This window comes from Benincasa hispida, chromosome 6, assembly GCF_027475165.1.
Source record: "Benincasa hispida cultivar pf3 chromosome 6, pf3_genome.v1.1, whole genome shotgun sequence".
Lineage (NCBI taxonomy): Eukaryota > Viridiplantae > Streptophyta > Magnoliopsida > Cucurbitales > Cucurbitaceae > Benincasa > Benincasa hispida.
The window spans coordinates 25,640,784-25,652,547 of record NC_143483.1 but is presented as its reverse complement, the minus strand read 5'-3'; the positions used below and the strand labels follow the sequence as shown (position 1 = coordinate 25,652,547).

At 33.3% G+C, this 11,764-nt stretch overlaps 1 pseudogene; it reads right to left on the bottom strand.

Annotated features, from left to right (window-relative positions):
* Positions 1-422: 422 nt before the first annotated feature.
* Positions 423-11,080, bottom strand: LOC150035541 (uncharacterized; annotated as a pseudogene).
* Between the last annotated feature and the right edge of the window lie 684 nt (positions 11,081-11,764).

Here is an 11,764-nt window from a genome sequence, read left to right as displayed (position 1 = left end):
ATAATGAAATAAACTTTACACCAAAAAAAAAAAAAACTCAAACAAAGTTAGCTTACATATTTGTTATGCATTTGATATCTTCTCGTGAACTTGTTCTCAATGAGTCAAGATAGTACACCGCGTCATCATACACATTGATAACAATTAACGACCAATAATCACTAAATAAAATACACAACTAATTAATATGGAATATGAAGGTAGCTCATTACATTAAGGTAGAATAGAGTACAAAGAGCTTTCAAATACAATGATCCCAACACAATCTACATTGGAACAAAACAGGAAAAGGTAGAACATGAGTATAAGGTTCTGAACATGAGTATAACTAATTATACTTATCCAGGATTATAATGAGCGATAACTAATTGACCATGTTCAGAAGCCATTAATCTACTACAAAGGTTCCGAGCTCTAACTTCTCAAGTATTTTGGCCCGCGGATATAAGAGATGGATCTACAAAAATATACTTCGACCCTTTATTTGAATCAACAATGAACGAGTGTAGGTACCTACAATAATAGATCAAATACATTAACTTACTACTAATTAATAAAGTGATAATATATCATAAACAAATAACATTTACTTACGCGATATAAGCCACCATTGATAAAGTTTTCACTTTTTGCATGCTACAAAACTCGATCACATCTTCTCGTAGAACATAACTCTTTTGGCCAAAACCAAAGAGCTCAATAGGTAGTTGGAAGAAAATACTAGTCTCATCAACTATTACATTTTCAGCGTACCTAAGAATAGACTTCAAGGATATTGATAAATTGGATGGTGCACTAGTAACTTCATTCTCTTTTGGCACCGTCTTTGAAACTTTTTCCTAGCAAAATGAAGATAGAACATGAGTAAAATGTTCATTCCTAAATAAGATAGAAGAACATGAGACTTATACAATTCACCTTCAAAATCGGTGGTACACTAATAGCAATCACTTCCTCATCCTTTCCCGCATTCTCTGAAACTTTCTCCTAAAACCACCAAGTTATAAATTTATAAGTAACTAATAGTAAATTTACTTCATAAATTTACCTCATAATACAATTCACCTTCAAGATCGGTTGTACAGTAATAACTTCCATCTCCTTCACCTTCTTCCCTTCCTCATGTGTGGTTGATGTACTAACAACTTCCTTCTCCTACGATATAAATATAACAGTACAAATTAAACAAGTTAAAAATTATCATAACTAATATTTGTAACCTTAATCATCTCCTTCACCTTCTTCCCTTCCTTAATTTTTCGGATTTTATTCTTGGAGCAACTACCATGCTCAGATCTTGGGCTGTTTTGAATTTGATCTTTCAACTCTTTAATGTGCTTACGAAGTGCTTCATTTTCATCAACAATTTTTTTGTGTGTATCCTCTCTTTTCGTTGTATGGAATTAAATGGTATGTGTAATGAAACCACCCACCCCCACGTACACGTCTACCGTATTCCGGAGTACCCAAGGCTTGATTCAAAATATCATTCGGTGAATCATTTTTTCTTGAAAAGTGGATCTTCATTCTTTATGATCTCATCCTAAAAGGAAATTATATATATTCAATAATACATATAAAATATTATAATGATTTCATGCAAACATAACATTGATAATCTTACTATTCGGTTGGCGACTTGTTGGACATCCCCATTGTCATACTTTTCTTTTTTGTTTATCCGAGCTTTTTTCCACATATTAGCTCGTCCAAAATCACATTCGCTAGACGAAGGTAATTTTTTCTACATAATAAACATATTGTTAGATATAAGAATATTTGTAAAATTGTTAAACTTAAGAATATTCTTACCATTTTTTGGAAAGATTCGCATAACTTCTTTTGGACATCCGATGATTATACTTGTTCTTCTTTCTTCATGTTTCATTTTTCGAATGGAAACTACCACTGAATGGATTGAATTTCCCATTGCCTTTTTTCATCTCCAAAAGGAAAATCTAGCTCGAGAGTAAAGTAAAAGAAGGCTACTGCGAAGGCTGGTTCTTCTCTATAAAAGACTTCTCAATGTTGTTGATTTCTCACTTTCTATATAAATTTAATAGTTCAAAATAAAAATGACAAGAAAGTGACAAATATTGATGTTCTTAATGAAAATTTTAATACCTCGAACTCCGGAGATAATCTCGATTTGAAAAACTCTTGCCAATGATGTGTTTCAATTATGTGGGAGTACATCGAAGGTGGGTGTAACAAAAGTTGGGGTTCATCCTTAAAAGGGATAATATATTGTGTCATTAACCAATACTTGAACTGACGAAATGCAACACCCACAATTTTGAGAATAACCTTCTTACTTCTACTATCAATTATGAAAGCACCCTAAACATTTAAAAAACTTGATTATTACTTTTCAAGTATAATATTAATATAATACATCAACAAAGGAAAAATATACATACCTCAACAATATTAAATAGATTTTCCTTTAAGTCAGTCGGTACACACTTCCAAGATATATATGTAATCGGGATATGATGATGCACAGTAGATCCAATGAAAGATTTTAACTTATATCCATTATCTCCAATCGGCACTCCATCATCATTATATTCAACCAACTTTTTCTCCCCTACACTCCTAATTTTTGTTACCTTATGCATAATAGTCGGTCCTCGCATTCACCTTTTCTTTTTGTTTGGTATTTCATCTTGTTTCGATTCCATATTTTCATTGACATTATCCAAACCAAGTTGCAATTCCTCGTCACTTGCCATCTCCATGGTGTAAGAGTTATCCTAAAAAATAGAAAAGAGTTTAGTTAGGTGTTAGATACAACAAAATTATAAAAATTAATTAGTAAGTGACAACCCACCCATACATTTACTCTTTAGGAATCCATGTGCCTTTACAATCAACTCTTACATATGTTGAGGTGTTCTCATCCAAATCAATTCTAAATTCAATATCTAACATGACTTTAGGAATTCCTTGACAATGTAGAGCAGTATCTCCAAGTTCATTGTCATTGTATTGATCCTCAAAATCTCTTTGTAGTGGAGTAAGAACAGTAGACCATCCGAAATATTTCGTCAATCTCTGCTTTTGTAATCCTTTTACTTGATATTTTTTTGTCCAAAATCATATTACTTGACGTTTTTTCCACAGAAACGTCAAGTAATTAAAAACTACAAGTGTCAATTAATGTAGATTTTGTAGTAGTATAAAATCAAGTGAAATTCGCTCTAAATAAAAGGTAAATAACAGAACTTTTTAGGTGCTTTTCAATAAACATTTATTTTTTCTTAACTTTTATTTGTTTTCTTTCTCTTCAAATAGTTACAATTATTTGAGTCAAACATGCATCACACGTGTTATGAGCTTGTAAATCTAAAAGCAAATGAACATGCAAACAATCACTATAAAAATACAAGTCCATTATCACTAAATATATTCTTTTGTATTATTGACCTACTATATAAGTGATAAATATAATAGCAAACGAACATGTAAAAAAATCAATGATCGAAATCTAATCACTAATAGACCTTAGTCAGTGACAGACTTACAATATCGATATCGGTTAATGGTGGATATTTTCGTGTATTCGAATTGGACTTAAAATGGTGTCATATTTTTCGGTACTTTTAGCATGGTTAGATTTGCTATTATTCCAAGTGAGTTTGGCATATTTCTAATTGCCCCAAATTCTCAATCTCATCTAAACAAGGGAAATTTGAGTCCGGGGTGCCGGTATTATGATTGGAGAGAAGAGGACAGAAATTTGAGAATTGATTGGGGGCGGTTGTTGGAGAGGTTGAGATTCAAAGTTAGTTAAGTAAAGGACAATGCACATGACATGAGATTGGGGCCAGCTGGATCATTGCCATTTCTGACTAAACAAACAATTCCATAGACTTCTAAAAAAAAAAAAAAAACGAAAAATTGTAAAAACCACCCTTAAAATATGACGTATAACTCTACAAATTATAACAATTGTATAAGCTTGAGGACTCCATTCTTATTATTTAAGAATTCAAATTTTATATCTTTGTAAGTTTGAGGGTCAAATTTTGCATTTGTGTAAGTTTGAGTGTTCAATTTTTACAATTAAGAGCTTGAGGGTGTAATTGTAACTAACACTATACTTTGGAGAGATTTTTGTCCGAATGACATTTGCACAAGTACCTTAGTGATTAATGACCCACCCTCACAAACGTATAAAATCTAACATTCTTTTATGTCATAGTGCACTACTACATTTTATAACGTATTGTGTTAGAAATGACCATGTCTATCGTAAGCCTAAGACTATGGCCATCTGAACACATTTTATAATGTATCGCGTTAGAGATGATTATGGGTAGTCCTATCGCGATAGTCATTTGTATGGCGATAACATTTTTCTCACAAAAAACACAACAAACGGCCATCGCGTTAAAGCTCCATTAGACATGACCATCTCTAATGCAATAAGTTATAAAATGTCGTAGTACGCTATAACTTAAGCAAAATGTTAGATTTCATATATTTATGAGGAGCAGATCATTAATCATAAAGACATATGTAAATAAATCATCCATACTAAAATCTCTATTTTAGAAGTAGCTTTTGTAATTAAAAAAATGTTAAAAAAAAGATAATAATAATAAAAAAGAAAAGAAAAGAAAAGAAAAAGATAAAGAGAATCGATGGGTTTCTCGTGAGTGGCGGAGGGAGTAGAATTCGGACCGTAGAATTTTATACTTGTGGAGTATTTCAATATGCAATTCATGGATATCTCAAAATAACCCCTAACAATGATGGGTATTGTGACTTTACTGAATAGAAATCTTTTGAGCGGGTTTTTAAATATAGAAAAATAAATTAAAATATTTATAAAATATAACAAAAATTTTAGAATTATTAATGATAGATGCTGATAGATATTGATAGACTTCTATTAGTGTCTAATATAAAAGTCTATCAGTATCTATCAATGTCTATCATTGATAGTTTCGAAATTTTGCTATATTTCGTAAATATTTTTAGCAATTTTATCATTTGAATAATTTTTCAATCTTTTTAAGGTTGAAAATTAATTTTATGTCGCTCTATCTTCCTAAAAGTGATAATTTAATTCTGAATTTTAGTTGTAATAATTTAGTTTTTGTACTTCTAAATTTGCAACAATTTAGTTCTTAAACTAAAATAAGTAACAATTTAGTGTGCTTACTTTATAATTTGTAACGATTTAGTCATTCTTGTGAATGATATTATTAAGTTCAACGAAATTTCTTGATAAATAGATGTGGTATCAATTTTTTTTATAAACTATAAAGGCTTAAGCCACTACATAACCAGAGATTTTTCATTATTAGGTCTAAATTATTACAAATTTCAAAGTATATGGACTAAATTATTACTTATTAATATTCAGAGATTAAATTGATACAAATATGAAGTAGATGAACTAAATCGTTACCTACTAAAGTTTAAGGACTAAATTGTTATTTTTATGAAAGTTGATGGATCAAAAGTGCTCTCAAAACCAAGGTTTAATTTCAAAATAAATATTTTAGATGGTATGATGCATGTTCAATTCAACACATCATTTTGAACCCATACTTTCTTGAGCTTAATTATGATCTTAAATGTAAAAGTTTCACACGAATAAAATAAGAACCGTTTTTTTATTATTAATTTTATTATTATTTTTTTAATTTTGGTGTTTTTCTACTTCATTTTTTGTGTTCTCCCTTGTGTATTGTGTGCTTCTATAATACAGAGGAAGAAACTTGGGAAAATAAATTGGAAAAAAAAAAAGCCAAATATGAGAGAGGAGTTGTCTTCTTGTTTTTGTCTTCATGAAATTTAATGTAAATAATGGAGCTTTTTACGTATAGATGGGCTATAGACATGAGCAATTCAAGAACTAAGGGGCCTTCATTAGACAAGAGCCCAATAAGCTAGGGAGGCCCATGACCTCTTCCATTTTAGGTCATTTTATTCAACTACATTATTGTAAGAAATATTTTCAAATATATATTATCACAATAATAAACTATTGGAGAAAATACTTTTTTGGTCATTAAGTTTTTGGAAATAGTTGCATTTTATTGGAAATGTCCTAAAACTCGCAGTTCGTAAATATTATTAACATATCCTATTTATCAATAAAAGTATTATTGAGTATTTTATTCAATAAATTGTTATTGATATTGCATTCTGTTATAAAAATCCAATAAACGAATCCATGGATATAATATGAATATTTTAACTTTATGTGACGACATAAAAAAGGATCAAATTTTAGTATATAGCAATTTATCTACTTACCCCGACCATGGAAATGAGTGAATTCCTTTTTGTGTAGTTGTATTCCCAGGTCCCCAATTAGACGAATCTCCAAAATAGTAGGCTTGTTGAGTCGGCAATCTAACCATTCTCACCCATACAAATTAAATGACCACTTTTATAGGTAGGAGTTCACAATTCACTCAAGATTCAAGTCATGTTACCTATGGTCATCCTGGTGAAATATAAGTCTCTATTATGAACGGCGTTATGTTATGAGACTAAACATTTCGTAGTTCGGTCTGATACAAAACTCCTTTGTATAGAATATCCCTGCTCACATGAATGATCAAGATTAGATTATTTGTAGCACTTTACAACAATTGTAACATATACAAAGTTGGTCATACTCATAGTGTCACCAGGATAAGGTATCCAATCTTATCCATACTCGTAGTGTCACAAGGATAAAGTATCCAATCTTATCCATCTATTACAGACCATTTAGGTTATCACTTAAACATGATCCACCCGTATTTCTCTACATACATGTTTAAGCTACAAGATAACCTTTGGATGTTAGTTTATTGGTTTGTGGTTAATGCAATTAATTTTGAAAGAAACATCAAATATTTTATTACATAAATAAAATGATTGTACATTACAATTACAAACTATAGAACCCTACGAGATTTAGGACATCAACCCAATATGGGCAATCGTCATTTTCAATATGACATGAAGTTATAAAATATGTTTATAACTCACGCATAAAAGATGGGATCAATGTTAGGGAGCATGTCTTAGACATGATGGTCCACTTTAACATTGCAGAAGCTCACGAGGCCAGCATAAATGAGACTAGTCAATTTAGTATGATCTTGGAGTCTCTTTCGAAGAGCTTCTTGACCTTTCGGACTAACGCTGTAATGAATGAGATTGATTATAATCTGACTACTTTACTGAATGAACTCCAAACTTACCAATCGATGATGAAATTGAAAGAAAGTGAAGCAAACGTTGTTTCACAGAAAAAATTATGAAGGGATCTTCTTTAGAAATAAAACCTTCAGATAAAAAGAAATTTGTACCTTCTTCTTCTAAAGATAAAAGTATCCAAATGAAGAAAAAGGGAAAAGGGAAGAAGAAACCTGCTGCTAAGAAAACCAAGGCTGCTAAAGGAAATGTTTTAATTGTAGAGAAAATGGGCATTGGGAGCGCAACTGCCCGAAATATCTGACTCAAAAGAGAACAGAAAAGGAAAAACAAAGCAAATCAGATTTATTTGTAATTGAAACATGCTTAGTGAAAAATTCTCACTTAACCTAGATGTTAGATTCAGGCGCCGGTAACCATGTTTGCACTTTTCTACAGAAAACTAGTTCTTGGGCTTTGACATGTCTGAAACATTTTCCAAATCCGTCAAGAATTTCCTGAGCCAAATAGCTTCCTTAGCAACTTCACAAGCCGCTACATACTCGGCCTCCATAGTTGTGTCAGCAATGCACCCTTTCTTAGTGCTCCTCCAGACTACTGCTCCTCCATTAAGAGTGAATATTGATCCTGATGTGCATTTCCTAAAATTCTTATCAGTCTGAAAATAAGAGTCCATGTGATCAAATCCTTAGAACCATATACGAGCATGTAGTCCCTTGTTCTCCGTAGATACTTGAGGATATTTTTAACGGTGGTCTGATAATCAAATCCTGGATTCGACTTATATCTACTGACTATCCCCACTGCATAGCAGGTATCAGGTTTCGTACATAACATCGCATACATCAGGCTGCCAATAGCCAATGCATAGTGAATTTGTCTCATCTCCTCAACCTCTTGAGGTGTCTTAGGATACTGTTCCTTAGACAATATCACTCCATGCTTGAAAGGTAGTAAACCTCTCTTAGAGTTATGCATCAATATTTGACAAGCATTTTGTTAATGTACGATGCTTGAGACAGAGCTAGCAATTTTTTCTTTCGATCTCGAAAGATCTGGATTCCCAGAAAAAATTGAGCCTCTTCCAAATCTTTCATTTGGAATTGGGTCGCTAGCCAGTTCTTAACTTTAGTCAGTAGACCTATATCATTCCTAATGAGTAGGATATTGTCTACATATAACACTAAGAAAGCTATTGAACTGTTGATGATCTTCTTGTATATACAAGGTTCATTAACATTTTGATCAAATCCACAAGATTTGATCGCAGTATCAAATCTTATTTTCCAAGATCGGGAAGCTTGCTTTAGTCCATAAATAGACCGATTAAGCCTGCAAACCTTTTACTCTTAACCTTGGGTTATGAATCCCTCGGGCTACTCCATATAAATGCTCTCATCAAGATTGCCATTCAAAAAAACAATCTTGACGTCCATCTGCCAAATCTCATAGTCATAATATGAGGCAATAGACAGGAGTATTCAGATAGACATCAAAATGGCAACAGGTGAGAAAGTCTCCTCATAGTCACTCTCTTAACCTGGGTATAACCTTTTGCCACCAATCTAACCTTGAAGGTTTGCACCTTCCCATCAGTACCCCATTTTCTCTTATAGATCCATTTGTAACCTACAGGTTTTACCCCATCAGGTTGATCTACAAGATCCCATACTGAATTGAAGTACATTGACTCCATTTCGAGATCTATAACTTTGATCCACTCATCTTTGTCAACATCCTCCATTTCCTTCTTGTAAGACAATGGATCCTCAACATCTCAGTCAGCTACCATAGCTAGAATTTCAGTTAAACCCATGTAAGGGATAGGTGGGTTCGCAACCCCCCCACTACGTCAAGGTTCTCTCACAACTTGAGGTGGATTTGATCTACTAGATGATCAAACTTTAACAACTCTTATTGAGGTGTTAGGTTCTTCAACAACTCTTGTTGAAGGTTTAGTAGTTTCTTTGGAAAGTTCTTCAACACAATTTTATTGCGACGCTTGTGCTCCCTTATGTGGTATTCTTCAAGAAAAGTAGCGTTAGTCGATACAAACACTTTGTTTTCTTTAGGATCGAAGAAGTAACCACCCCTCATTCCTTTGGGGTAGCTTACAAATAGGGACAATTTTGAACAAAGTTCCAGTTTCTTAGGATTTGCCTCAAGCACATGTGTTGGGTAACCCCAGATTCTGAAATGACATAAACTAGATTTACGACCATTCCATAATTCCAAATATGTTCTAGCAACATTCTTCGATGGAACGCAGTTCAGGATGTACACTACAGTCTCCACTGCATAACCCCAAAATGAGTCAGGTAAGGAAGCATAACACATCATAGACTAAACCATGTCCAACAGGGTTCAATTTCTCCTTTCTAATATACCATTATGTTAAGGTGTACCGAGTGCTGAGAGTTGGGATACTATTCCATGTTCTATCAAATAGTTTTGGAATGTTAGATCCATAAACTCTCCATCTGAATCAAATCAAAATATCTTTATTGTTTTACTTAATGCATTTTCAACTTCAGCCTTTAATTATTTAAACATTTCAAAATATTCAGACTTATGTTGCATTAAATAAATGTATACATATCTTGAATAATCACCAGTAAAGGTGATGAAATATTTGTAACCTCCCTTAGCTTTTACATTCATCGGACCATAGAGGTTTGAATGTACTAGCTCTAAAGGTTCTTTTGCCCTATGACTATTTTCAGTAAAGGGTCTCTTAGTCATTTTGCCTGCAAAGCATGAGTCACACACAGGTAAAGAATTTTCTTCTAACTCGCCTAGAAGTCCATTCTTCACCAACCTTTCAATTCCATTGAGAGTGATGTGTCATAACCTCAAGTGCCAAAGTTGAGCATTTTATTTAGGAGAAATTTTACGTCTTTTATGTTGAGTTACTACAATTTGAAACATTTATGGAGTGCCTTAGTTGCTTGTCTTAGCACATAAAGGTTGCTTTCCAGTTTTCTAGAAAAAAATATCAATACCATTTTCAGAAATAACACTTTATTTACAATAAAGTTGATACAGTACAATTGTTTAAGAAAATACTTTTCAGAACCAAGGTTCCTTTTTAAATCAGAAACTACATATACATTTTCTAAAATATGAAATTTGTTTTGTAAAGTCAACCAGAGACCTCCCACTGCCACAGTCGAGACGACGTACCTAATTCTAACCCGCATCATCATCTCATCAGCATCTAGTTGCCACTAAGAACTAATTCCCTAAAATGAAGAACAAATGTGATTAGTGGCCCCAGAATCTATAATCCAGGCATAATCATCATTCTCCACTAAGCAGGTTTCCAATATAAGTAAATCATATTTACCTTGCTTGGCTTTCTTCTATTCTGCCAAGTATCTGGGGCAGTTCCTTTTCAATTGACCATCCTAGTTGCAATGGAAACAAATTCCCTTTGCAGCCTTGACTGATCTTCTGCCTCCTTATGCAGCAACAACAGGGTTAGCTTTCCCTTTCCTACTTTTCTTATTTTTCCACTTTTTGGTGTCGGAGGAAGAAGGTACAAACTTAGTTCCAAAGATCGAACCTCTGTGAAACTTCTTGAAAGATGAAGCAACATTTACCTCACCTTTCTTATCCTTGTTTTTATGCAAGGATTGAAAGGTCTGTAGCTCATTGAGCAAAGCGGTTAGGTTGAAGTCCATCCTGGTCAAAATAACATTACTACGAAAGTGGAGGAAACTTTCAGAACCTGACTGGCATCATTGATGTTAAACTCATTCATCTCCGCCACGTTGAAGTGAACCATCATGTTGAGAAAATGTTCCTGAATAGAAGCCCCTTCTTGCATATGGGTATTGAAAATGTGTTTCAAAGCGTCATGTCTGAGCTGTGTGGACAGTTGTCCAAACATTCCCCTCAGAGACTCCATGATCTCACAATTCGTGAGCATGAGCTATGTTTCTTGGCCAATACTTCGGTAAGACTAGCAAGACATACGCTCGGGCCTTTTCATTCGCCCTTGTCTAGCGTTCATATGCCTGACCAGCAAGATATATGCTCGAGCCTTTTCATTCGTCCTTGTCTAGCACTCGTATGCCTCTTGAATGTTTCGAGGAGTATTTGGAACAAGAATGGGAGGAAAATCCTCCATTAGGTCGAATCAAAGATCATCAATGATTAAAATTGTGTTGATTGTGTTTTTCCACGATGTATAGTTTTCGCTTGTTAATTTGACAGCGGTGAGCAAGTTTAGAGTAGCGTTAGCCATTGTAATAAAAAATTGCTGAAACCATAAAAATTATTTAATATTAGTCTACTTGCATTAAACCACTAAGACAACCAATCAGATTTTAGCAAAATAGTCTAGTGTACCCTAAGTTACATCAATTTTGCAATGATGTTTCAGTGCAGCAGGACAAAAGTCACCGTAGGGGGATCAAGTGCCCCTTCACGGAAATGAGACATTATCAACCATTAGACAGAAACAACATCTTGTCACTGTAACTAACAATTAGCATTTTTCTATCTAGAATTTGTTAAATTGCTTAACAAATCTTGTAAGTGTGACCCCTCATTTTATGTTTTAGAGTTCTGCCTCAAAGAGCCAACCGTA